Below are 25,668 nucleotides of genomic sequence, written 5' to 3' on the forward strand. Positions count from 1 at the left end.
ACTTTTATTAAAATTTTTTATTTATTCTTATTTATTTTAATTTTTAAACTGTATTTATTTTTGATTTTTTTTTGCCGGTTGCTTGAGGTTAACGATTGCTTGAATTTCTGCAAATGGAATGAGCTGCCAGAGGAAATAGCAGAGGCTGGGCAATCGAAATGTTTAAAAGACAGATACATGGACAGGAATGGTTTAGCAGATACGTGCCAAATGCAGGCAAGAGGGACCAGCTTGGAGAGAGAATTTGGTTGACATGGACAAGTTGAGCAAAAGGGCCTGTTTCTACATCTCGATCTTCTCCACATCCATCACGTAAAGGCCCCTTGGGAGTTCTGCCTGGCCCGTAGGAAAAAGAATCTCAGGGAGGTATGTGATGTCATTACGTATATATGCGATGTCATGTACTCTGAAAATAAATCTGAACTTTAAACTTGTATGTTACATCGAAGTCTCCTCTCACTTTTCTCGTGTATATAACAGCCTGTCCTCATGTTACCTTGAAGAAAGGCTCAGGCCCGAAACGTTGGTTATTTATCTTTACCTCCCATGGACGCTGCGAGACTGGCTGACTTCCTCCAGCATTTGTGTTTTTACCCATGATAAAGTTTCTTTTCCCCAATGAACAGTCCACAAAACCTCGGAATTATTTCCAATACAATAACATCCTTCCTTAACTAAAGACACCAATGCTGTACTCAGAGATGGTCTCACTTGTGTTCTATACAACAGAAATGTAACCTCTTTACTTTTGCAATAAAAATAGAACTTTCTGTGAATCCTGGGTAACTGTAATGATGAATATTTGTTTATCTATCTTTTCTTTGTTATTTTCTCCCTTTTCTATATCTTGCATATTGTTGTAACTTAATTTGTGGTGTATCTTCTGTACAGTAAGTAAGAAGGTTGGTATGTTGCAGGTGTATAATTATGCAACAGTTAGCGTGATGCTGTTACAGTGCCAGTGACCTGGGTTTGAATCTAGTTGCTGTCTGGAAGGAGTACGTACATTCTCCCCATATCTGCCTGGGTTTCTTCCAGGTGCTCAGGATGGTTTTCCAGTGGAAAACTCTGCAATTTGATAGATCCTCCACCCCCGTCACCGTCTCCACAGACAGCCCCCTGCAGGCGACATGTGGTCTCTCGACCCTCAGAGTCAACCCTCCCCTCCCCCCCCCCTGCTGTTCACCAATCTCACCCCCTATTGTAAGCTGGTGGCCACCGGGAGTAGACAGTATTGTGTGGCTGACTGGGCGTTGACTGAGGCCGAGGTTCAGCCCTTATTGGGTGGGCTTGGAGGGCCCAGGTCGTTGTGGTAAAGAACAGGGAAAAGAATAGGATGGTCATGGACTACAGCCAGACTATCAACTAGGATACACAGATCGAGGTGTACCCCCTTCTCAGAATATCTGATATGGTCAACCAGATTGCACAATATTGGGCATTCTCCACAACTGACCTGAAGTCAGCGTATCACCAGCTCCCAATTGCCCAGAGGGCAGCCATTTGAGGTGGATGGCCACCTCTACCACTTCCTCTGAGTCCCTTTTGGTGTCACAGAGTCTCCGTGTTCCAATGGGAGATGGACCGCATGGTGAACTGCTACAATCTACAGGCCACTTTCCCATACCTAAATAATCAACTATCTGCGGCCACACAACCAAACATAACACACGTACAGACAAACAATACATATAGAGGACAAGTATTCATATATACAGATACATAAATAATATTATTTTGTAAATACGAGAGGCTCGGATGGTTAGTGCGATCGGTCCCTTTGGTCGTTCAGCATCCTCACTGCCCGTGGGAAGAAGCTGTTCCTCGGCCTGGTGGCGCTGGCTCTGATCCTCCTGTATCTCTTCCCCGATGGGAGCAGCTGAAAGATGCCGTGAGGAGAGGGGTCTTCAATGATTTTGATCTTGAATCTTCACAACGTATTTTCATGTCAGCAACAAACTTAGCAAGCCTGCCATTCATTTCTTTTAAGTTTAATTTTTTTTCTTTAAATGTAGACATACAGCACAGTCACAGGCCATTTTAGCCCACAAGTCCATGCCGCCCAATTAACTCACACCCCTGGTACGTTTTGAACGCTGGGAGGAAACCGATGCCCCCAAAGGAAACCCAGGCAGACACAGGGAGAACATATAAACATCTTACAAACTGCGCAGGATTCGAATCCCAGTCCGGTTCCAATTGCTGGCACTCTAAAGGCGTTGCGCTAACCGCTATGCAAACCGTGCCGCCCCCTCCCCCCACCCTTTGACAAAAGGTTGGGGACCTGGCGCCCATCTCTGTGGTGTGCCGCTCATTATATCTTGCCAGCCAGAAGACGCGTTTATTCCAGCTCTCGGCATGAGCTTGCCCTTGTGAGGGGAAAATAAATAAACCAAAACAAAAAGCCTCGTGTGAGCCGGTTATTGTGAAAAGAGACACATACGGAAGGAAAGAAAGATACAGGAATACAAAAAGCTTTCAGGTCGAGTAAAAATTAAGAGATTGAGTAGAATAAAACAATGAGAAAACAATCTCTTTTGGTCTCTTTATTATTTCTGTTCTCCATCTGTTACCGTTCTCCAGAAAAATAAGTAATAGATTCATTATTGAAGGCATGGACACAAGGATGGGGAGGGGGAAGGGAGAAAGAATCAAGATTCAAAAGTATCTCGCATTTAAACGGAATTTACATATAAATAGATTTGACTGCAGCAGCAGAATTGTAGGGAGAGCCATTGCATTCGCAACAAGTGGTTAGTGTCTGGCAGCCACATCACCTCAAAAAATAAATGCAGTTGGAGAGCAGTGGGTTCAATTCAAAAAAATATCATTTTTGTATGTTACCTTCCTAACTAATTGAAATTTATGTACTTTTTCCAGGTGATCTGTGGTTTATTACTCATTCCATATCTTATACTTTTCTCTATTTTAAAAAAAATTAGCAACATTTGTTTAATCCACCCCCCCCCCCCCCCACCCCCACCCACCAATCTACTTTGGCATAGCAGTTAGTGCAGCACTGTTACAGCACCAGCGATCAGGACCAGGGTTCAAATCCCATGCTGTCTGTAAGGAGTTGGTTCACTCTCCTCGTGTCTGAGTCCCACCACTCAAAACATACCAGGTTTTGTAGGTCAATTGGGTGGCACAGACTCATGGATCAAAAGGGGCAGTTACCGTGCTGTACGACTAAATTTAAAATTTACCGTCTCCTAAAGGCAAAGAGTCTTTGCTCGAAAGCACCCGTTAAAGTTCCTGTCGCTCTCTCTGGCGATCTTGACCCGAGTGGATGTCAAGATGGTTTCACGGTCTTCCAGCAGAAGGAATTGCACACGGGCGGACGACTAGCAGGAGCTACAAAAGCCAGTGATGGAGAAAAACTCTCAGTGGTGCGACATCCCAGTGTGTGCGAATGCCTTTACCCAGGGTGCGAGGTTCTTGTTAAATTATATTCATTACAATTTAAGCTGTTATTAATGCACGACAATAACTGGATGAGATGTATTTACATTGTACTTGCATCTGGGCTTGTATATAATTCTATGAAATAGTTTTTTTTTAAAAAGTCCCTGTAATGGAACGGGCAATAAGTGGGTTGTTTATCTTCAGTGAGTTTCAATATGTGAAATATGGTTTAATTCAAGATTGAAGATTAAAAATTCCTTTATTCTCATGGAATAAAAACAGTGTAATATGACTTGAAGTTTGCTATAAGGCAGACAGATTTGCCATCGACAGGAATTGCCTGAAGCGCCTCTTACAGTCAGAGAAAGAGAAGCAAGAAAGAGCCCCCGTGTGTCTGTAGATTCACCTCTAGGGCTGCCACAGCCAACTAGAGTCCAGTCCAAGCCATCAGCAGACCGAGCTCCAGATCCAAAACTCTGACACAATCAGGAAGCCTTCAGCACCTTCGACACCCTCTCGTATCCTGGTTCCAAGACCTGGTACCCCTTCACCCAGCCTCCAGCCAATCTCCAGCAGTCAAACACTTGGTGCAAATCCCTCAACCGCAGTCACCGGTCTCTCATCCTGAGTCTCCAGCAGCCCCCTCCCCCCCCCGCTGTGCTCACTGCCCCATGGGTCATCTCCTCTGTTTCTCCTTCTCAAATTGAGGGGGAGGTGGTCTCCCTGTTCTCTGGTGCCCTGCACCAGTCCTCTGCTTCCCCAGAGTAGATTTAGAAACTGATAGGTAGACTATAACCACAGTAAGTCCTTGGTGACTCAGAAAACTGATGCTTGGAATGATTAAAAGAAACAACATTCTTCTCAGAATTAACAGGGAGGATTTTTCCAATGACTGAAGCGTGTGGAACTCAGAGCCAAAACTCCAAATAAACCCATTTCAGAGGAGATGGGCAGAAGTTTTCAGATGTGTCAGATGATTGTGAGTAAGACTGGAACATGGGGGTAAGTTGGGGACAAGATCATTAAAACAGGAGGAACAATATTAAGCCAAGAGCTGGGAAGAGTAGATTGAGAGCAACTTTTATTGGCCAAGTCCACATATAACCATTTACAGCACGGAAACAGGCCATGTCGGCCCTTCAAGTCCGTACCGGTTCACTTGAACAACTCCACTTGCTCCTCCGCAAACTCCTGAGGAAGTAGAGGCTTTCTTCATGATGCCATTGGTGTGTTGGTTCCAGGAAAGATCTTTCAAGATACTGACTTCCAAGAACCTACATTTGCTCATCCTCTATTGATGACAATAAAACAATCAAGTCATTAAGGAAAAGTTCCGATAGGTAGGTCGGTGGAGATGAACCTTTTCCCCATATCCCTTAATTCCCTACTTTGTAAATAGCAGAAGATTCTGCCATGAGCCTTGAGGTCTTCTACATGTTTATCGGATGAAACAGAATGTTTGCTTTAACAAAACTGCACTTCAAGCACTTAGTCTCCAATCAGATCAACTTTCCATACTCCCACCCAGGGTTTTGCATCCTTTCTGATCCTGACATTAAATCTCCTAGGAGCATCAATTTGCTTTTCATTAGATTGTGGCTTTCTTCAGTCAGATAAATTTTTCCCTTGGCCTTATCTACAGCTTCCTAAGGTTAGGCAAATGTGACAATAGCCATTGTGTGCTGGTTTCACATTCCAGTGAGTGAGAAAGGTTAATGAGACATTACTTACTTCACAGGATGCTGACACATGGTCCCATGACAACCTTGCTTACCATCTCAACTCTGCCAATATTTTGTGTTGTCTGCATACTTCTAATCGGCCCAACAACATATGCACCCAAATCATTTGTATGTATACAACTTCAGGATTGAAGGGCAGCCACTTAGACCAGCGATGTGTTCGAAATTTCTTTAAAGGATTGTGAATCCGTGGAATTTGTTGCCACAGGCCAGGTCATTGGGTGTATTAAAGGCAGAGATTGATAGGTTCTTGATTAGCCTGGGCATCAAAGGTTATGAGGAGGTTGTCCGACAAGGGATAAAGGACAACTCAGGAGGGGGAGGGGAGATTGGGGTTAAAGAAGTTTTAAATAGGAGAATAGGGAAAATGTTTGATGTTTTAGAAATGTTGTCTTATAAAGTGTTCAAAACAAGAAGCAGAAATGGATAAGAAGGAAAGGTAATGATGGAGAAACGGAAAGGGAAGATAAACAAAGTATAAAATGGCTACGTTGAACTATATGACTAAGTATTAACAGAATACATAACCAAATTAAAAGGAAGAAACTGTTAAATTTACTGAAAAAAGAAAAAATTGATATAGCATTTGTGCAAGAAACAGATTTAACTGAATTGGAGCACAAGAAATTAAAGAGAGATTGGGTAGGACACGTAACAGCAGTGTCGTATAATTCAAAAGCAAGAGGGGTAGCTATATTAATTAGTAAAAATGTGCCAATTAAAATAGAAGAGGAAATAATAGATCCAGCAGGGAGATATGTAATGATAAAATGTCAGATATATTCGGAGTTTTGGAATCGACTCAATGTATATTCACCTAACGAAGAAGATCAAAAGTTTATGCAAGATATTTTTTTGAAGATAGCAGATATGCAAGGGAACATATTAATAGGAGGGGATTTCAACCTGAATTTGGATTCAAATATGGACAAAACTGGGAAAAAAATTAACAGAAAGAACAAAGTAACCAAATTTATAATTAAATCGATGGAAGAAATGCAACTTTTGGATATATGGAGGAAACAACACCCAAAGGAAAAGGAATATTCATATTACTCAGCTAGGCATAAAACATACTCAAGAATAGACCTATTTTTGTTATCAGCTCGTATGCAAGATAGAGTAAGAAAAACAGAATATAAAGCTAGAATATTATCGGACCATTCATATTGACAATAAAGTTAGAGGACATCCCTCCAAGAATGTACAGATGGAGATTAAACTCCATGTTACTCAAAAGGCAGGATTTTAGAGAATTCATTGAAAGACAAATTAAAATGTATTTTGAAATAAACACGGAATCAGTGAAAGATAAGTTTATACTATGGGATGCAATAAAAGTGTTCATTAGAGAGCAAATAATAAGTTATGTAACCAAGATGAAGAAGGACTATAATCAGGAAACAGAGCAGTTGGAAAGGGAAATAGTAAATATAGAAAAAGAATTAGCAATGAAGGAAGATACAACTAAAAGAAGAGAATTGGCAGATAAAAAAATAAAATATGAAACACTACAAACATATAAGGTGGAGAAGAACATAATGAAGACAAAACAGAAATATTATGAACTAGGAGGAAAAAAAACGCACAAAATTCTAGCATGGCAGCTTACGACAGAACAAGCTAAGAAAATGGTATTGCCATCAAGGAAAAAAAAAACAAATCACATACAATCCAAAGGAGATCAAGGAAAATTTTAGAGAATTCTATGAACAATTATACAAAACTGAAAACAAAGGGAAAGAAGGGAAAATAGATGAATTTCTAACTAAAATTGAACTACCAAAACTACAAATAGAGGAACGAAATAAATTAACAGAACCATTTGGAATAGTAGAAATACAAGAGATAATAAAAAAATTACCAAATAATAAGACACCAGGAGAGGATGGATTCCCAATAGAATTCTATAAAACGTTTAAAGATTTATTAATTCCTCCCCTCCTGGAAATAATCAACCAGATTGATAAAACACAAAGCTTACCAGATTCATGTAAAACAGCAATAATTACAGCAATAATTACAGTAATACTAAAGCAAGGGAAAGATCCACTTGCACCAGCGTCACATAGACCAATATCTTTACTTAACACAGATTATAAGATAATAGCTAAACTATTAGCAAACAGATTAGCCGAGTATGTACCGAAAATGGTAAATCTAGACCAAACTGGATTTATTAAAAAAAGACGCACAACAGATAATATTTGTAAATTTATTAACTTAATTCATGCAGTAGAAGGGAGTAAAGCGCCAACAGTAGCAGTTGCTTTAGACGCAGAGAAGGCCTTTGACAGAGTAGAATGGAATTATTTATTCAAAGTATTGCAAAAATTCAGTTTACCAGAGAAGTATATTAATTGGATTAAAGCATTATATAAGGGACCATTGGCGAAAGTGACAGTAAATGGATATGTATCAAAGAAATTTAATTTAAGCAGGTCAACACGGCAGGGATGCCCACTATCACCTTTATTGTTCGCGTTAGCTATAGAACCACTAGCAGAATTGATAAGAACAGAAAATAATATAAAAGGGATAAAAATAAAAGACAAGGAATATAAAATCAGTTTATTTGCGGATGATGTTATAGTATACTTAACAGAACCAGAACTATCAATAAAAGAATTATATAAGAAATTGAAGGAATATGGAGAAGTATCGGGTTACAAGATTAATGTAAATAAAAGTGAAGCAATGCCTATGAATAATGCGGATTTCTCAAAATTTAAGAAGGAATCACCATTCAGATGGCAAATGCAAGCAATAAGATACCTAGGTATACAAATAAATAAAAACCTCGGCCAACTATATAAACTCAATTATTATCCACTAATGAAAAAATTACAGGACGATTTAGAGCATTGGAAAGATTTACCACTAACACTAATAGGAAGGATAAACTGTATTAAAATGAACATTTTTCCAAGGATATTATACCTATTTCAGGCATTGCCAATACACCTGACAGAGAAATTCTTCAAGGAGTTAAAGAAAATAATAAGGAAATTTTTATGGAAAGGGGGGGAAACCGAGGATAGCACTAGATAAATTAACAGAATGGTACAAACAAGGACGCTTACAACTGCCAAACTTTAAAAATTATTATAGAGCCGCACAATTAAGATACCTATCAGATTTTTATCAAACAAGGGAAAAGCCAGATTGGACTAGATTAGAATTAGATAAAATAGGGGAAAAGAACCTGAACACATATTATATAAATGGGATGAAAAATTGGTACAATATAGAAGTTCTCCAGTATTACATCATCTACTCAATATTTGGAAGAAGATTCATGTAGAAAGAAATAAAACAAATTATCAATTACCAAAACTAATATTGACGCAAAACAAGTTACTCCCTTTTACAATAGATAACCTTTCCTTTAGAGAATGGGAGAAAAAAGGGATCAAAAGAATAGAAAATTGTTTTTCAGGAAATAGATTATTATCCTTTGAACAAATGAAAGATAAATACAATATAACTCAAGATACAGTGCTGGCATATTACCAATTGAGATCCTACTTGAAGGACAAATTAGGAAGTAGTCTGAGGTTACCAGAGGGAAGTAACTTTGAATATGTGATTACAGATACAATGATAATCAAAAGATTTATAACAAATATGTATATTAAACTGCAAGAAAAGGAGAATGAGGAAACAAATGGTAAAACTAAACAAAAATGGGAACAAGATTTAAATATAAAGATAAAAAAGGAAACATGGGAGAAGTTATGTTCTGGAATGATGAGAAATACAATAAATACAAGGTTACGTATGATACAATATAACTGGATACACAGGCTATACATAACACCTCAAAAGTTAAATAAATGGGACCCAACAGTATCTGATAGATGTTTTTGATGTAAAAAAGAAATGGGAACAACAATTCATGCAATCTGGACATGTGAGAAAGTAGAAAAATTTTGGGAAGATCTAAACCAAATATTAAATAAAATTACAGAAAACAATATACCAAAGAATCCAGAGATCTTCCTCCTAAGCAACATAAAAAACAAAGAATTTGGAATTGATTTGGAGGATGCACAGAAAGGATTTGTTAAGATAGCTCTAGCCATAGCAAAAAAAATGTATTATGTCAACCTGGAAATCGGAAGATAATTTGAAAATACAACAATGGTATATAGAAGTGAATAAATGTATTCCATTAGAAAAAATAACATATAGTTTAAGAAATAATATTGAAATATTTGAACAAATATGGGAGCCTTACATGAAACACAATAGCAAAAACCTACCGGGGACATTCACTACCTAAATTAACGAAAGGAGAAGGAAATGAAAAGAATTGACTCAGTGGAATTTCTTGTTTATTTTTATTGAATGACAACATTGTTTGACTAGTTTAATGTATCCTAGATTTTGTACTTTAAATGGACGGGAGGGGGGAGGTAGGGAGGGTGGGATGGGAGGGGGGGGGAGAAAATGGCACTGTATATATTTGAAAAGGAATAAGTATGTATCATGGTTAATGTAGTTTATGGTGTGAAAAAAAAAGTCCACCCTGGAAAAAAAAGGTTATGAGGAGAAGGTCAGGGAGTGGGTGTCAGAGAGATCCACCGGGAGGCGGACTGCTGGACAATGACGAGATTGGCTGAAAGGGGTACCAGGTATTGGAACCAGGATGCTAGAGGGTGCCAAGGGCACTGAAAGGTTCCTGATCATGTCGGAGGTTCAGACCTGGGGTTCAGGCTGCTGATGGCTTGGAGTGGACTCTGTGTGGCTGCGGCAGCGCTGGAGGCAAATCCACGGACACTCAGAGACTCTCTTTTGATTCTCTTTGACTGTTGAGTGGGAAAGGTTTTGATTGAATGGGGCGGGAGGGCACACTGAAAGCCAATGGAGGCCCTCAGTTGCAAGGGAGATGGGTCAAAATTTGGAAGTGGAGTAGTGGTGTTTATTTTATTGTAATAAAGGAATGGGTTCTTTAGTATTTTATATTTTATTAACAACTCACGACCGCATAGGACATCCATTTTCATCTCCGACTCCCTCTAGTGGTCAGGAGGATCACCAACTCTCAATCACCACAGTGTTCTAGATGAGTTAAGAACCAGAATTTATTGTCATGAACAGGTCATAGTTTTGGAGCAGCGTCACAGGGCAAACATTTATATAAAATATGTTACCAAATAAATAATGCAAGAAAAATAAATCATTCAGGAATCTGATGACAACAGGGAAGAAGCCATCCTTGTACCTTTTCCCTGATGTTAGCAGAGTGAAGAGGGCAGTGCCTGGATGTTGGGGGTCCTTGAGGATAGAAGCCGCTCTTAAGATGCCACCTCTTGCAGACGCCCTCGATGGAATGAAAGCTGCTGCTTGTGATGTCACAGGCCAAGTTAACAACCCTCTGAAGTTTTTCCCTGTCCTGAGCATTGGCACCTTCGTACCACACAGTGTTGCAACCAGCCAGAATAGTCCTCATACATTGCCTTGAGTGGATAGGCAAGTGAATCTGAGGATTGCAGGTCCTGATGCCCAAGGCCCATCACTGAGCCAACAGGAGCATCCCATAATATTACTGTTTCTGCTGCCAAAGGAAATTCAAATTCATAATTTCATTGTGCAAACAAAAAAAAAAAATCACAACTTAAAACTTGCTCCAACCTCTGTCTATCCTTGGGGATAAACATTGTGCCCCCTTAAGATTTATGGTCTTAAACAGTAAAGGTTTTTGTTTTTTGAATTAGCAGGGTTGTTACTGGTGATGTTGCTGTCGACATCAAGGACTCTAGTACTAAGAATAGCTGTACGTAGACATGGAAGTGACAGTGATTGAAGTCCAGCGGGGAAATGTCAGATCACAGAGCACCTTATGAGCTATAGCAAGTTAAAATGCAGCAAAGTCCAAATCTTCTTCATGGCACTGGAAAACAACTGTTCGAAAACTATCTACATGAGATGTCATTTCCAAAGCTGATTTAATGCAAACTAATGCCCAGCTTAATTAAAGTGGAAACTTCGACCAAGGTTTACTGGGTCGAGGGTATGGTGCATCTGCAAAAGGCAAATAGAACAGTTGTGGCAAAGAGATTCCACGGCCAGCCAGACGCGATCCTGTTGAATGGTGGAGCAGGCTCTGATGGCCAACTCCGGTTCTCTTTTTTTTGAACATTTACATTCAAATTTTTAAATTTAGACATAGCACAGTAACAGGCCCAAGCCGCCCAATTAACCGACAATCCCCGTATGTTTTGAACGGTGGAAGGAAATTAGAGCATCAGAGGAAACCCTCACAGAGATGGGGAAGAACATACAAACTCCTTACAGTGCCAGATTTGAACCCCAGTCCCGATTGCTGGCGCCATAAAGGCATTGCGCTAACTGTTATGCTAACCATGTCACCCTTCAGGATTTAGTTAGTCTTCCTTCCCTGTGGTCGCTCCACTCTTTTCCTCCCCCCCGCCTACTTCCAGAACCTCACCACCTCTTCGACCTTCCCCATCCACTTTTCTTCCCCCCCACCTTCCCCATACCCTCTCCTTTACCCCCCAACCCCCATCCTTTGATACCCCATATCCCTCACTCCAGTCTCCATAAGAGGACCCGATCTGAAAAGCTGGTTGATCCTTCTCTCCACAGACATTGTCTGACCTATTGACCTCCAGCTTCGCTCAAGATTCCTGTGTTTTTTGTGATTCTCAGACCATGTCCTGGTCCTATCAGATGAAACCACAGGACATTGTAGCCCACTGGTCAGGCACCAAAAGGTGCCAAAATTGTGAACTCAAGCCCCTCCAATCCAAGCTAAGAAACCAAAATCATCCATTGGGTGGCACGGTTTGCACCACGCTGTTACAGCGCCAGCAAACAAGGTCCAAATCCCGCGCTGTCTGTAAAGTGTTTTATATGTTCTCCCAGTGTCTGTGGTTTCCTCCAAGTTCTCTGGCTCCCCCCACTTCAAAAATGTAGCGGGGCTGTAAGTCAATTGGGTATAGTTGGGCAGTGCGGGCTTGTGGACTGGAAGGGTCTGTTGCCCTGCTGCATTTATGTCTAAGTTTTGCTGGAAGACCCGAGACGGCGACAAACAATTTTCTCATGCTTGCTGCCAGACTTGTAGGCTTTTTCCTGAATTTACCACAAATATTGGAATTAGAAGGGAGAGGAGCTCCCCCCACCTCCCATCTGTGACTCCTGGGCAAAGTACACGATGAGGGAAGGGGAGTAAACAAAGCCAGTATCACCCGCAGGGCTGACCAACAAGTCTTTGTCAAGCTTATGGTCATCTGATTGTACAACCCGACGAAACAGCGTTCTCCGGTCCTCTGGGCATAACACGCAGCCACACAACCAGACAAATAATACATACACAGGACAAGTATTCATTTATACAAATAAATAAATAATCTTTCATAAATATAAGAGTCTCGGATGGTTAATGTGATCAGTTCCTTTGGTTGTTCAGCATTCTCACTGCCCGTGGGAAGAAGCTGTTCTTCATCTGGTCCTGCTGGCTCTGATACTTCCCCCATAAAACCAGTTAAAGATGCTGTGTGTGGGGTGGAAGGGATCCTCAATGATGTTGCACACCATCTTCAGAGAACAATCCCGGTAGATCACAACAATGGGGGTTGAGGGGGGTGGGGGGGGGGGAGGAGAAAGACTCTCGTGATCCTCTCTGTCACTATTATGGTCCTGTGGATCGACCTCTGATCCATTTCTCTGAAGCGGCTGTACCACACTGATGCAGCCAGCCAGGACGCTCACAATAAGAGCTCCTGTAGAAGGTTGACATGATGGTGGCCGGTCGCCTTGCCAGTTTCTGTCTTCTCAGGAAGTGCAGTCGCTGTTGCACCTTCCTGACAAGTGAGGAGATGTTAGTGAACTCCAAGGAACTTGATCAGTGCCTGCAGTACAGTTCTGAGGGAAAACCAGAAGTAATACCAAGGCAGGCAGGAGGAGAAGCAACAGATTTTGAATTTGCACTATTTGGAACATTACTTGTGCTGCCAATTTAGATAACAGATGAGGAAGCAATGAAGAAAAGGTCAGGGATGATAAAAGACCGTTTGGCTCATTGCAAACTCCCCTCAACTTGATTAACTCTTCTTTCAATGACAACTAATTGTATTTTGAATAACTCAGAGAGTTCTCTCTATTACCTGTATTGGTCAATCATTCAGAGTATTTATCACCCGATAGAGGTGTTTGGGAGATAAACTGGGAAAGGTTAAAAAAGAGAAAAAAAAATCAGAGCATTTATCACCCTTTGAGTCAAGACATTTTCTACAATCTGTTTTAAATAGACGTCTTGCATTTCCATTTATGTCTCAAGGTCCTAACTCACCTTGAAATCCCAGCCTTATTTTATCTCTGTTGTTAAATATTTTACAGACCTTGATGAGCTCCTACCTCCCAGCCTCATTTTATAAATAGCCAAGAGAATACTTGGTCTTTATCTTTAGGGACCCCAATTACATGTCTCATGAATGGCGCTTATCCCCACCTGTGGCATGGGAAAGATGAGTGGGACAATTTGTCCAGGTGAAGTTTGAATACTTCTTCCTATAGCAGCTGTGACACAGTGTCTAGTGTCTTCTGCTCCAGAGACTGTGTTTCAGATTTATTTATTGTTAGAGTACGTACATGACATCACATACAACCCGGAGATTCCTTTTCCTGAGGGCCAGGCAGAATTTCTACTTATTGGGAATGCCAAAAAAAGTACGTGAATATACATATAAACAAATAAGGAAATGTGACTGTGCAATAGAGAAGTAAAAATCAATAAAATGCAAAAGTAAGAGTCCTTAAATGAGTCTCTGATTGAGTTTGGTGTTGAGGAGTCTGATGGTGGAGGGGAAGCAGCTGTTCCTGAACCTGATGGTGAGAGTCTTGTGGCACCTGAGTCTCTCCTGATGACAGCAGCGAGAACAGATCGTGTACTGGGTGGTGTGGATCCTGCTGCCCTGTAAATGGTTTCGATGGTGGGGAGGGTTTTGTATGTGCTGTCCTGGGCTGTGCAAGGCTTTTTGATCAGAGGTTTTGGTGTCCCCATACCAGACCATGATGCAGCGGGTCAGCGCACATCTGTAGAAATTTGCCAGGGTTTCTGGTGTCAAATCATAGCTCTGCAAACTTCTGAGGAGGTAGAGGTGCTGACGAGCTTTCTTCACAATGACATTTATGTGTTAGGTCCAGGAAAAAATATTCGACGATAGTGACTCCCAAGAATTTAAATTTGCTCACCTTCTCCACCTCTGATCACTGGATCCTACTCCCCTGGTTTTCCTTTACTGCAGTCAACAATGAACTCCTTGGTTTTGGTGACATTGAGTGTGAGGTTGTTGTTGGTGCCCCATTCAGCCAAGTTTTCAATCGCCCTCCTGTTCGCTGACTCATCCCCTTTCTTTATCCAACCCTCTACCGTGGTATCGTCAGCAAATTTGTAGATGGTGTTGGTGTAGTGTTCAGCACACTCGTGTGAAAGAGTGTGGAAACAGCTCAGCAGGGTCTTGTTCCAGGACCCCAGGGGTGGTTACCAAGCATATAAAAGGTAGACAGAGGAGAACACAGTGATGAAGATCCCCTCAGAATCCCTGGCCAGCTTCATTGCTTCAAAAAGACTCAGGGCTTAGAGTCAATACCAGCCAAAAGCCAGATTAGATTCCCGGGCAATCTAACCGGTCCTTTCCAGTTTCAGTTCACTTGAAGCTGCTGGGGATTGGATCAGATGTGATGGGCTGCGGAGAGGGCAATGTCTAGGTGAAGGTGGGAGCAGTGCCCCCTCTTGACTGTGGGTAAGAGCAAGTCATCAGGTACAAGGTTTCTTATGGTGTTTCTGTACAAATGTAGCCTACTTCAACGATACAGCACGGCAAGCACACCTTCCAGCCTACACCATCCAAATACATCCATGTGGCCAATTAATCTACAAACTCCATACATCTTTGGAACATGGGTGGAAACCAGGGCACCCAGACATGCAAACTCCTTACAGACAGCGCCAAATTCGAACCGGATCACTGCTGCTGTAATAGCTAACTGTGCTGCCCTAAAAGATGCAGGTGTGGTACAAGAATGGAAACCACGACAGGCAACTGAATCATCTTCCATTTTATCAGGAGATCCAAGTTAGATAACATCCATTGGCATGCAATGCACAAATCTCCAGAGGAACGATGGGGGGGGGGGGGGGGGGAGAAAGGGGTGGTGAGTTAGGAGGAGGAGGGGTGACCTTATAAAGGAGTATAAAATCATAAGGGACATAGATAAAGTGAAGTCTCACTGCCAGGATAGACGACTCTAGAACAAGAGACCAGAGGTTTACAAGAGGGACCCAAAAGGAAACTTTTCACTCAGAGGAGAGTCTACACCTGGAACGAACAGCCAGAGGAAACTATAGAAAGGGGTACAATTACAACATTCAAAAGGCATTTGGATTGGCAAGATTTAGATGGAGTGCAGGTAAATGGGATGAGCCCAGAATGCCAACTTGGTCAGCACGGACAAGTTGGACCAAAAGGCCTGTTCTGTTCTTTCTTTGAGACCTGGTTGAAGTTCCTCTCCAACAGGGGACGATGCCACAAGGCTAATTGTGTGACTATTCAATACTTGCAATGGACGTTGTTCCAATCAGGTTTCTGGAGTGTGATGTGAACTCATAGCCTTCCTACACAAAATCAAGTCACCTCTATTTATTGTTCATACCATGTTCACACAGTAAAGATGAGACAGTGTTTCTCCAGGACCACGCTCCATATTTATGTAAATGCAAGTTAGAATACTTAAACACATGGAGATATTAAAATATTAAGACATACAGTAAAAGACCACAGTACTATCCACACATTCTGGGAATTCAGGAGCTTGATGGCTTGGGGAGTGGTGGGGGTGTGGGGGGTGTGGAAAACTATTGCCAAATCTGGATGTAATGACCTGAATGTTGTGGTACCTCCAACCAGATGGCAGAAGGGAGAACAGTTTACATGAGGGGTGTGTGGTGTCCATCACAATGTTTACTGCCTTTCGCCTGCATCAGGTGTCCTTCATGGTAGGAAGGGAGCCCCCAGTCCTCGGATGCTGACCATTGATGACAGCCGATAACAGGAAGAAAACATTTTGATCGTTTAAATGGAATCCATTTTGTAACCAGTGGGAAAGTTTGAACCAAACGTCAATTTTGTTCTGTTCAATACTTATAATGCAGAGGAAATCAAATATTTTTTAAATCAATTGCTTTCATAGCATCAACATTTTTTAAAGCAAAGACTGGAAAATCTGCTCGAAACTTGAGCATTCAGTGCCCAATAAATAGATTGATGATTTGTTTTAACTCGAATTCTCAGAAATACGACAATTGCCTCAGGGCAACAAAAACATCCACTTCTGCAGCACATAAACCGATCAGAAACTTTGCAAAGTGGTCAATGGGAATAGTGACCCATCCTGGTCCAACTACATTGATGTTACGGCCAAGAAAGCAGCCAACATCATAAAGGACCCTCACCCCTCCCTCCCCCATACCCCCCCACCCAGCCATGGCTACAAACTTCTTCTCACTGCTACCTCTGGGCAGAAGGTACAGAAACCTGAAGACCAGCACCTCTAGCTTCAAGAACAGTTTCTTTCCAACAGCTCTCAGGCTCTTGAACCTCCCCCACTTACTTCCCTAATTATCATCTGCTCCTGCACCCCTCTCCCAACGAAAACCTGTCTGTCTTATTGAAACATCTCTTTTGTTCTTGTGCACTAATGTAACTATGAATAATCATTATTTTATGTTTATTATCTATTTCTATTCTTAGGCAATTTAATGAATACTATTAGAATTTTTTTTTTTTTTTTTTTTTTTAAAAACGGAAGTACCTGTTTGGCTGTACCAAATAAGAATTATGATGCACATGTACATTATCATCCTTGGTTCAGATTGTGAATAGTTGGGTTCCAATCAGCCTGATAGCTTAAGAGGTACAATTTATTCCCAGTCTTTGTTCCATCTGATGATCAACTCTCAATATATTGCTATCATGTCGAAGGAATCACGAAGAAAACTTGCCAGCAACTATATTTCGTTAGGAGTTTGAGGACATTTGGTAATGCCACCAAAGACTCTTGCAAATTTCTACAGGTGTAGATCTGTTCTCGCTGCTGTCATCAGGAGAGACTGAGAGCATTCTGACTGATTGCATCATTGTCTGGTATGGAGATGCCAATGCACAGGATAGGAACAGGCTACAGAGGGCTGTGCTCTTCTGATGGGCACCAGTCTTCACTCCATCGAGGACATCTTTAAGAGGCGGTGTCTCAAGAAAGCAGCCTCCATCATCAAGGACCCTCACCACCTGGGCCATCAAGGCGGCGGTACAGGAGCCTGAAGCCAAACTCCCAAGCTTACAAAAAAAAAAACAGCTTCTTCCCCTCTGCCATCAGATTTCTGAATGGACAATGTACCACAGACTCCAACTCACTCACTCTTCTTTTGCAATAATTATTTTTAAATAGTGCATTTACGGAAATGCAATTCAGGCATCTGAAATGCACAATACTGTTGCCACAAAACAACAAATTTTGTGACATGCTTATGATGATAAACTGGATTCAATGTTCAAAATTTGTTGACTAAGTGAAAATTGCCGGCCTTCCGAAAATTCAAATGCACCATGTCCTCAAAGAAGTTTAGTACCTTCGTCAAACAATGTTCTTTTCATAAATTCATGTTAATTCGACCAAATCCTATTATTCTTCTTTTCAAAGTCTTCTGTGTAATATCCATCAATGTACATCACACCATTTTCTCACTAATTGCACAAGGCAAGCTGTGGTGCGCGGAGGTAGCAGCAAGCACAAAACTCAAAAGACTGTACAACAGGGTTTATTCCAGTAACAGTCTGAACACCAGTTCAAGCCTTGGTGGCTTCCCGTGTGACTGGCTCAGGTTTATATTCAGGTCAGCTGATTGACAGCCGGCCAGGTGGAGTCAGCCCCTGAGGTGGCCTTCCTGCAGGTACAAAGATCGCCCCCTGCAGTAGGCTGGTGGTCGTACCACCACACAGTTTAACATGGAATATTACAGCACAGTATAGGCCCTTCAGCCCTTTTTGTGCCACACCCAAAAAGACCAAACCCTTAAGAAATAGGTACATTCTTCCATTCAAACTGGTCATGCCCTAAAGTGAGGCCTTAATTACTGGAATTCAATACCCTTAGGTACCCGAATTATTTTTATTGGGGAATTTAAGAAGACGCAAGACTCAAAATGAGGTTGTCGAAATATCAATTAAAATTCTTTAAGCTCGCTTTGGCAGGGGCCAGGAAATGTCTAGTAGTAACTTGGAAATCTGATTCCCAACAAGGTTTGGCCCACTGGAAGACAGAAATGCATAATTGTGTTTGCCCGGAGATCACCTAGTACCTCAAAAACAGGTATGATGTATTTTCAAGAATGTGGAATTCATACCTAAAGTACATCGGGGTAAATCTTTAACGATTCCCCTGGTGCTCGCAACCTAGAATAGTCAGATTACTTGTTCCTTGACGGGAGGGGGTTGAGCTGAGGCGAAGACATTCTCTTTTCTTATTTTTTCTTCTTGTTTCTAGTTGGGGTGAAGAGGGGTGGAAGGTTCCTCTTTCTCCATTATCTTTCTATGATCTTTTTCTCCCTTTGGTTCAACATGGACATTGAATTTGTATTTTAGGAGGATTATCGTAATTTTTCTTTCTTTATCATAACTGAATCACATGTTGACTCTTTTTCCTCCCTTTAAATTGACATAGATCTATATTTATATTATTTTGTTATTGATGTCTTTTCTTTATGATTATTCTTCATTTTGACTGGACGTTGATTGAAAATTCTCAAAAATATTAAATGTCATATTGTCTTTAGTCAGATAAAGAGTCACCATTAGCGTTGCCCAGTGCCCCTTACAGCAAGAAAGGGAGAGAGAGAGTCCCCTCAGAGTTGTCCACGGGTTCACCTCCAGTACACAATGGCGAGCATTCTGAAATCTAAATGATCTTTATAGCCACCTGTTTCAAAATGCTTGGATGAAGATCACCAGATCCTTGGTATTTACTGTCCACCACGTCTTTCCAGTCTTAAGTGGGAGACCATGAATAATACTATCACATCAGTGACAAATCATCAAAACATCTCTTGTTCTCTTCCAAAAGCCTCATATGATCTCTTTTCAAGGCCACATAAATAAGCCCTGGGATAAAGAGTTATCTTCTTCTTCTTTAAAACCCACCAAGGGCAAAGTGCGATACTGGGGCAAGATACTTACATGACGCACACCTGATGTCCTCGTGTCACCAGTTGCACACAAAAACATTCAGAATGAGAATCAATTTAGAATTCAGCCATTCTTAACGTGGGCCACAGCCCATTTAAGGGGTGGGGTATGAACTGAAATCATAATTTCAAAAAAAATGTAGTTGCTAGGAGAGAAGTATGGAAGAAACCAACTAAACTTTGCTGCTTCACAGGGAAGGGGCCCCATAAACTGAGCAGGGTCATAAGGGAGCCATAGTCAAAATAACAGGTTAGGAATGGCTGCAGATCATGTTCAACAAGAACAAAATATTGATCAGGGCATTGAGGAGGCTTCAGATTTCAGATTTATTGTCAGAGTACATACATGACATCACATACAACCCCGAGATTCTTTTTCCCCTGCAAGCATGGCAGAATTCCCACCAATTGGTAGTGCGCAAAAATAAACTGTACACAGTGTAAAATGTGTAAACAAACAAAGAACTGTAATCCGTCCAAAGATGTGCCACAAGGGGATTCAACATGGGACTGGGTAACAGTGGCAAAGTTTATGGACAAGTTGAACTTGATGCTAAACCAGTTTGCACACCTTATTTAGCTTTCCGTCTGTGGCCTTCCACAATGAGCTCCACTTGTTGAGTCCCCACCGATAGCTAGAGACACAATTCGCGCAACCTTCCTATTGATTTATGTTGCATTCCAAAAGTACCCTCCAGCACGGTACTAAGACATATTTAAAGAGTCAGCACCACCCACGGATGTGCCAATTTAATGCACATTCACTGATAGTCAAAAGGATTGGAGCCAACTTTTTCTGAACACTCGAAACCAGCACCTACCCTTCATAATCATGTACTCTCTCCAGATAAATTTGATCATTATTTCTCAGAAAACTCATCATACCCATACCAAATCTAAATCATTTCCTAATCAGTGGCCACCAGGAAATTAATGCAACATTTTATGTCATTTACACCAGTCTTGCACCTGGATTTTCCTTCATGTTTTTGGGAGGTTCCACACATCTGCCTACCCTCAATATTTCAATGTAAATGAATAAAACAACGTTCTCGGTTTTGAGGAGCAGGACGAGAAAAAAAGATTTCAGATTTCGTGTTGGAGAGCATACATCACATACAACCTTGAGATTCTTTTTCTTGTGAGCGAGGCAGAATTACCGCTTATTGGTAGTTCAAAAAAATACTGTGTACAACATACACGTGTAAACAAATAATGTAAGCAAACTGCATATATTAAGGTCAAGCTTTTAAAAAAAGACCAAAGCTCATAGCGCTAAGAAAATTAAGGGCACATCCCTCTCACCTCTCTGCCCATCGACTGTGACCAAAGTAATTAGACTTTACCCCATTAACCAAGTTCCTCCGTCTCCAATGCATTTGCCCTGGAGATGAGATATTTCAATGCAGGTGCCTCTCAAGTTTCTTACCTCTTCAATGTAGATTATTCCACCCCTCTTCTGCTGGACAGATATTACTCTGGCCTTCATTATCCACCACCCAAGACTGTGGGGTTTGGTACAATAATCACACCAGATATATAAATTTAACGACTATACCACTGCAGTGGGTTGTATAGAAAGAGGTGATGAGTCAGCACACAGGGAGATTGAAAACTTGGCTGAATGGTGCACCAACAACAACTTCACACTCAAATGTCACCAAAACCAAAGAGCCGATTGTTGACTTGAGGAAGGGAAAACCAAGGGTACGCAATCCAGTGATTATTGGGGCAGAAATCAGAGGTGGAGATGTTGAGCAAATTTAAGTTCTTGGGAGTCACTATCTCAGAGGATCTTTTTCCTGGACCCAGCACACTAATGGCATCATGAAGAAAGCTCGTCAGCACCTCTACTTCCTCAGGAGTTTGCGGAGGTTTGGAACGACACTAGAAATCCGGGCAAATTTTACAGATGTGTGGTGGAAATTATTGACCGGCTGGTATGGAGACACCAATATCCCTTAGCGTAAAGTCCTGCAAAAGGCAGTGAGCACAGCCCAGGTCATCACAGGTAAAACCCTCCACACTATTGAGAACATCTAGAGGGAACACGGCCATCAGCAATCATCAAGGATTCAGTTCACCCAGTACACACACTGGACTCACTGCTCCCATCAGAAAAGAGGTGTAGGTGCCACAAAACTCACACCACCAGGTTCAGGAACAGCTGCTACCCCTCCACCATCAGACGCCTCAACAACACTCAATCAGGGACTCATTTAAGGTCTCTTACTTGTGCATTTTATTGATTTCTTTCCTCTCTGTATTGCAGTTTGTTTACATTTCTTTACATGTATATTTAGTACAGTTTTTTTTCCCACCCGCAGGATAAAGAATCTCAGGGTTGTACGTGATGCAATGCAACAAATTGGAACTTGAGCAAGTGTTGATGGATACCCCTTCCTGACTTTTTCCGGCTCCAGCAAGACTTCAGCATCCCTCTCCCCTTTTCAGCATTTTGCAGTGTCATTGGTACCGTCCAATCCTTGCCATGGAACTTCCCCAAGTGTTCACTTGCCTTTTCACCTCCTCCCTCCCTGGCACCCAAATGGTCTTTCCAGGTGAAGCATCAATTCACCTGCACTCCTTCCAACGTCATGTTCAAGATGGTCTCCTCAATACTGAAGGAGCCAAAAGCAGATTGGTCGCCAACTGCAGGGAGTCTGAAGAGACCACCCTGATACCCTGGTTGTCTGCCATTTTAAATCCCTGCCTCTGACCTGTCTGTTGCAATGAGCCGATGCAAGCTCGGGGAAGCAGACCCCTTCTTCTGTCTGTGTGACATTGAATTCTTCAACTTCAGATCATTCCTTTCTCAATCTGTATCAGAACCAGTCATTGCTGTTGTAAATCATCCATCCATGACCGGCTCAGATTCTCTTTCTATTAGTCCAAGCTGATCTGCTGGACATTCTCCACAGGCCTGATACAGTAAAACCCCCAGTATCCAGCACCTATGGGGACTGGTAGATGCTGGATATGTGCATTTTCCGGTTGCTTGAGACTAAGTCTTACAATGCCTAACTAATACACCTGCATTAAGAATAATCAGTTTAAAAGACAAAAATACCATACTGTACTTACACTGAACAAACTTCACTTGCATGAATATATAAACCTGAAAGCATTTTCCTTTATTTTCAGTCACATTCTTTGAAAACATTCAACCATGGCCGCACCTCCAGGTTCCTCCCCCTCTATGTAGCCGCCCAAAAGGCAAACCATAACATGATAGGTAATTAACCCCAGCCCACCCAAACTTTACAGATAACGCCTCTGACCAGGGTAACTCCCTAAGCAGGGATTAGGACACTTTTAAGAGTGTCACCCCAACAGCGAGCGGCATCAACCAGCTCTTCATCCTGGACAACGCCATTGCCGTTTCACACAACTTTACTCAAAACACCTGCTATGAGCAAAGCCCAACCAAGGCCCTCCTCTGCTGGCTGAATGTTTGCTCCCATTTATGCGTGACTTCAGAGAACATTTACTTTTAAAACTTATTTAATTTTTACCTATTATTTTATTCATTTAAAAATTCTAACTTATTTCCTTTAATTTTTTTTTATGCCAGTTGCTTTTATTCCCTGTTACTTGAATTCTAGATACCTGGAGTTTTACTGCATCTGCAACACAGGACACTAACGACTCTTAATAACTCATTGACCAATGGACCTCCATGACTTAACCTCACAGCAACCCTGGCCTCACCCTGTCACACAAATTCCCTTTGTCCTGTGTATCACTTCTCCCCAACTTAATTATTTTTTTCTCTCTCTTTCCACAGATGCCGCTTGACCTTCTGAATATTTCCACCATTTTCTGTTTTTGGCTCTGATAATCAATGCACCTGCAGTGTTAAATATCAAATGTGAAATGAATCCATACATCATGGGATAAAGTAGGGCAAGATCATAAATGATTCATCAGCAGAAATATCAGCTGCTCCTTCCCCCACCATTTTATGCGGGCACCTGCCTGCTTTTTGCACATGGCTCGTTGAAAGGCTGAAGCCCTTATCTTTATCTTTGCGACATAAATTACACTGTTTGAGCAGCTGAGTTTCTCAAGTGTTGTGCTTTGACTTCATCAGCACAAAACCAAGTGTTAAGGGAATAGCTAATCAAACTTTCTTTCTAAATGTTTAAATTTAGACACGCAGCATGGTAACAGGCCCTTTTGGCCCGTGAACCTGTGCTGCCCCAATTACACCTTGGCGGGGAGGAGGAGGAAGAAACTGGAGCCCCTGGGGAAAACCCACGCAAGCACAGGAAGAACATACAGACTTGTTATGGACAGCGCAGGATTTGAACTCCGGTCGCTGGTGCTGTTACAGTTTTGCACTAACCACTACCCTAGCCAAGATGCCAGCGACGCTAACCGTGCAACCTCATTCCTCCTGTTCTTGCTCTTGTAGATTGAAAATGAACTTCTCAGAAAAAAATCTTCATTTCTTTCGCATCTTTCACAATTTCTCCAAGTGCTTTGCAACCAGTGAAGTGCTGTTACTGTTGCGGCACTGGAAAAGTGGGGCTAATTTGCACCAGCAATCTTTGACAATAGCGAGATGATCTGCCTCAGTAATAGTCATGGCTTGTGGCCCTGCTGCCCCCACAGCTCCACTGGACAATGTTCGACCCTGACCTCAGCAGCTGCTGGTCAAAAGATTGCCCGTTCTGCCGCATCCCATCGGTGGGCTGGGGTTCAGGGTGACTACTGACTGGAAGTATGCGGGCGTCCAGCAGGAGAATCGGGGCAAGTTGATGGATACCCGAGAGAAAGAGATGGGGAATGGGAATCAAAGTTCAGAATTATTGTACACACATGACATCACATACAACCCTGAGGTCCTTTACCCAGCCGGTGAGGCAGGAATACCACTGACTGTAGTGTAAAATACTGTATCCAAGAAGATACGTATCTACGCAAAGTAAGAAAGAAATGTAAACAAACTGACTGCAATACAAAGAGAACAAAATGAATGCCACGTGAGCTGGCACCCGAACAGCCAGCCTAACCCCAACCCTAATGTCCTAATTGGCCAAATGGTCTACAAGGTCATATGAAAAATATGATTTCCCTTGGTCTTTTTCAAAGCAAGTCCATGAAGTCTTTTACATCCACTAGGGTGGGCAGAGAAGGCTAGGTTTAAACATCCTTGCCAAAGAGCAAAATCAGAACTCACTTGGAGAGGCACTACTCTGGGGTCTGAAGACAAAACCTACAATCTCAGAGGTGAAGTGTTACCCACAAACACCCACATCCAGCATCAGGATGACTGCTTGAACCAGGGTATTGACATTGAAAGCTGAGTGTTAAAGCAACCAGTGGAATTTCTTGTGGAAAGTCACCCAACGGTAATAGAACACATCCAACCAAACAAATGTACATTCCACTTTGTACAAAGATGCCCCTTCTGCATTTACACCACGTGCCCACAGACCAGTGCTAGCAGTTCCCTAGATCAATATTTAGAAACATCCTGGTGCATCTCCTCTCCATCATTCCAAGAGGCATGCTACCTTCTACCGTTTCCCCTTGCCTCCCCTAAATCACCCAGCTGCCTGCCTCCCAAAAAATCTTCTCTAACTCTACCTCCCAAATAATCTAGAGTTCACGCAGCTGCAGCTCCAGTTCCCTTACTCCGTTTATCAGGAGCTGCAGCTGGATGCACCTCATACAGGTGTCGTCAGCAGCAACGAATGTGTTGTCCCTGACTTCCCCAATGGACTGGCCTAACTGTTGCCTCCATTACCTAATTCCTCAGTTAATTAACTAGCTTAATTAAAGAAACTGCCCACTCTTACCTTACTGAGAGCAAACTCCTCCTCAGCCACTACTCGACGAAACCACGAGAGACAAACACCACAATGACCCTCTCTGAGCCACTTCATCACTGGCCACTAACACCTGTCCCTCTTTTTCTATGTCCTTATCTCAATGGCTCCCCAGCCCTAATCAATTAACTCAATTGCAGCCTCCTGACTCCAATTCAAAAAGCAGTGAACCCATTAAGGTGACATTGCTAGACTGTAATGCCGTGACTCAGATTCAACCAAGGTGTCTGCAGCCATAGTGCAGATCACTATGCGATCGCGACGAGGTACATGGAACGACTTAAAAATACTTACTTTGTCATTAAGTGTTTTGGATGTATGTGCTTGTGGAAAAACATTACGGCCCGGAAATGCAAACACGCAAATTTATCTCAATGCATAAAAACACAACTGGAGAAACTCAGCAGGTCTAACAGTG

At 41.9% G+C, this 25,668-nt stretch overlaps 1 long non-coding RNA gene across 2 annotated transcripts in view; it reads right to left on the reverse strand.

Annotated features, from left to right (window-relative positions):
* The window catches only part of LOC138749493 (uncharacterized), a 112,297-nt gene that overhangs the window by 37,801 nt on the left and 48,828 nt on the right, over positions 1-25,668 (reverse strand). For both annotated transcript variants that reach the window (XR_011348693.1, XR_011348694.1), the window contains exon 6: positions 10,132-10,211. This is a non-coding gene — a long non-coding RNA (uncharacterized lncRNA). The remainder of the gene's footprint in view (positions 1-10,131; positions 10,212-25,668) is intronic.

The sequence above is a fragment of the Narcine bancroftii genome, chromosome 14 (assembly GCF_036971445.1).
Source record: "Narcine bancroftii isolate sNarBan1 chromosome 14, sNarBan1.hap1, whole genome shotgun sequence".
NCBI lineage: Eukaryota > Metazoa > Chordata > Chondrichthyes > Torpediniformes > Narcinidae > Narcine > Narcine bancroftii.